This window comes from Triticum aestivum, chromosome 5B (genome assembly GCF_018294505.1).
Source record: "Triticum aestivum cultivar Chinese Spring chromosome 5B, IWGSC CS RefSeq v2.1, whole genome shotgun sequence".
In the NCBI taxonomy this organism is placed as follows: domain Eukaryota; kingdom Viridiplantae; phylum Streptophyta; class Magnoliopsida; order Poales; family Poaceae; genus Triticum; species Triticum aestivum.
In genome coordinates this window covers 710,376,616-710,380,157 of record NC_057807.1, presented here as the reverse complement: position 1 = coordinate 710,380,157, position 3,542 = coordinate 710,376,616, and positions in this window count along the sequence as shown.

Genomic DNA, 3,542 nt, shown 5'->3' with positions numbered 1-3,542 from the left:
CAGAGGGACACCGGGGAACAACATCCAGGCCAAACCCACAGCTAAATCCACTCCGTGTAGACCTGACACGGCAGTTTCCCCCCTCCAGGTGCCGGCGGCGGCGCCGTCCATGAGGGGGGCCACGCACCGGAGAGGCGTGCCGCCTCTTCGGACATGCCACAACACCACCCCGCATGTATGAGGGCGCGGTACGACGCTCCGGTGGCATTGCTACCCCCCAGGGCCCCCGTCCCGCCTAACCCTGGAGCGGTTGACCACGAGATCTAGCCCTTTGACTTCCCACGGACGGGCTTTGACCATTGGACGTGTCCATCCGGTTGTGTCAGGTCAGCCCAGAGGGACACCGGGGAGCAACATCCGGGCCAAACCCATAGCTACATCCACTCCGTGTAGATGCGACGCGGCAGTTTCCCCCCTTCAGGTGCCGCCGCCTGGGCCGTCCGTGAGGGGGGGGGGGGCACGCACCGAAGACGCGTGCCGCCTCTTCGGACAGGCCACAACACCACCCCGCGTGTATGAGGACGCTGTACGACGCTCCGGTGGCATTGCTACCCCCAGGGCCCCCGTCCCGCCTAAACCTGGAGCGATTGACCACGAGATTTAGCCCTTTGACTTCCCACGGATGGGCTTTGACTAGTGAACCTCTCCATCCGGTTGTGTCAGGTCGGCCCGGAGGGACACCGGGGAGCAACATCCGGGCCAAACCCACAGCTAAATCCACTCCGTGTAGACCCGACGCGGCAGTTTCCCCCCTCCAGGTGCCGGCGGCGGCGCCGTCCATGAGGGGGGCCACGCACCGGAGACGCGTGCCGCCTCTTCGGACATGCCACAACACCACCCCGCATGTATGAGGGCGCGGTGCGACGCTCCGGTGGCATTGCTACCCCCCAGGGCCCCCGTCCCGCCTAACCCTGGAGCGGTTGACCACGAGATCTATCCCTTTGACTTCCCACGGAAGGGCTTTGACCAGTGGACCTCTCCATCCGGTTGTGTCAGGTCGTCCCAGAGGGACACCGGGGAGCAACATCCGGGCCAAACTCACAGCTACATCCACTCTGTGTTGACTCGACGCGGCAGTTTCCCCCCTCTAGGTGCCGGCGGCGGCGCCGTCCGTGAGGGGGGGGCACGCACCGGAGACATGTGCCGGCTCTTCGGACATGCCACAACACCACCCCGCATGTAAGAGGGCGCGGTACAATGCTCCGGTGGCATTGCTACCCCCAAGGGCCCCCGTCCCGCCTAACCCTGGAGCGGTTGACCACGAGATCTAGCCCTTTGACTTCCCACGGACGGGCTTTGACCAGTGGACGTCTCCATCCGGTTGTGTCAGGTCGGCCCAGAGGGACACTGGGGAGCAACATCCGGGCCAAACTCCGTGTGGACCCGACGCGGCAGTTTTCCCCCTCCAGGTGCCGGCGGCGGCGCCGTCCATGAGGGGGGCCACGCACCGACGCGTGCCGCCTCTTCGGACATGCCACAACACCACCCGGTTGTGGTAGGTCTTCCGATATATATATAAACACTTGGGAGCAAAGTCCCCTTCGTATAGACCCGATGCGGCTGTTCCCCATTCCAGGTGCCGGCTAGCGGCGGCACCGCTCGTGAGGCGGGTCACACGGCTGTGTACAGAACCGAAAAATAATGTATGTATGCTTATTAACACGTACTATATATATGTTAGTCAAATAATAATATTTAAGAAAACCTCATATATAGCTATGAAAAAAAAGAAAAAAAACTAACGAGTGGAGGGGGTGACCGGGAAGTGGATAAGGGAACTATGAAAAAAAAGATCGATGACGTGGTAAAAAAAGGAAAAAAACAATGAAACAAAATATAGCTATGAAAAAAAGAAAAAAAGAAAAAAAAAACTATGCCGACGGCCTGCGGCATAGGGCAGATGGCCGGCGCGCCGCGGATCAGTGATGTGGCATCTATGCCGACGGCAGCCGTCGGCATAGGTGGTGGTCGGTGCGCCTCGGATCAATGACATGGTAAGGGCATCTACGCCGACGGCCTCCCGTCTCGGCCGTCGGCATAGATCGGACGTCGTTAGCCTCCCGGCACGAGCGGGATCGCCGGGCCCGCAACTATGCCGACGGCCCATATATGCTGACGGCCGCTGTAGCCGTAACTTGGGATAAGCCGACGGCTCATCTGGGCCGACGGGGGCCGTCGGCATATCTCGGGATAGCCCGATGGCTTTATTACGCCGACGGCTTGGACATGGTTGTCGGCATAGCCCAGACAAGGCCGACGATGGCCGTCGGCATATATATGGCTGTCGGCATAGGGCCCTGTTGCGGTAGTGGCGCAACTACACACGGCAGACTAATGGCGCGCGCCGTCTCGTCTCCCCTACGCACCGCGCGCAGCAATCCAGAACGATGGAAATGCTAGGGGCAGGGCGCTCCACGGGCGGCGGCGGCGCCGGTGACCGGCTGAGCGCGCTGCCGGACGACCTCATCTGCACCACTGTCCCGCCTCCAGGTCGTGCAGACGGTGCGGACGTGCGTGCTGTCCACGAGGTGGAGGCACGTCTGGCGCTCCATGCCGTGCCTCGACATCGACATGGACGAGCCGGAGTTTGATTACCAATGTGAACTCAACAACTTCACGACCAACCTTCTGCGCAGCCATGAGCTCACGCTCCTGGAGGACTTCCGGCTGCGCGGGGCCGACGTTGTCATCGGGGACCGTTTGCTCCGCCACTGTGGTCGAGATACATGGCCTCGCCGGCTCAAAAGGTTGCGTCTTTCCAGCCTGCGGTTGGAACTGAATGATCTTGCGAGCCACATGAGCAGCTCCGGCTGCCCTGCTCTGGAGGAGGTGCAACTGGAAAAATGTGTCTTCTTCACCACCAGGAACCCTAAGATCGTCTCCTCCTCACTCAAGAAATTGGTCGCCGATGGTGAATACAGGGTCTATGATGATGAGATTTTCCGGTTGATTATAGACACTCCTTCTCTTGTTTCTCTCCGCCTCGGGGCCGAGGTGCTTGATCACATTGTTGATACGACCGAACCACATCGCCTGCCGTCTCTTGTAGATGCGTCGATTCATCTGTATTGGATTGAAGACGACGTGACGCAGCAATTGGGTATTTTTGGCGTGCTGTCTAATGTGACAACCTTGCACCAGTTGCATTTTGAGGTCACGGTATATCTTCTTCTTGATACCCCCTTTTTTACCCAGTTTGCCTCTCCTTTACTTGGGGCCGTTTATGTACTAGATAACAAAATAACCGTCTCTCTGGGTTTCTTTTTCAGTTGTTGTTCTATGACGGCCATAAGGATCTTCCTGTCACTGGTGGAAAAACAGGCTTCCGTCCAGCCCCATAAGTCACGAAGCTGTAGGAACCGCGACTAATGGGACCTTTAGTCGCGGTTCTGGAGGTGAACCGCGACCAAAGGCCTGGGCCCAGGGCGCTCGGTGGCCAGCTGGCGCACGTGAGGGTCTTTAGTCGCGGTTGGCCAGGACAACCGCGACTAAAGGCCTTCGGGCACCTTTAGTCACGGTTTGCCAGGCCAACCGCAACTAAA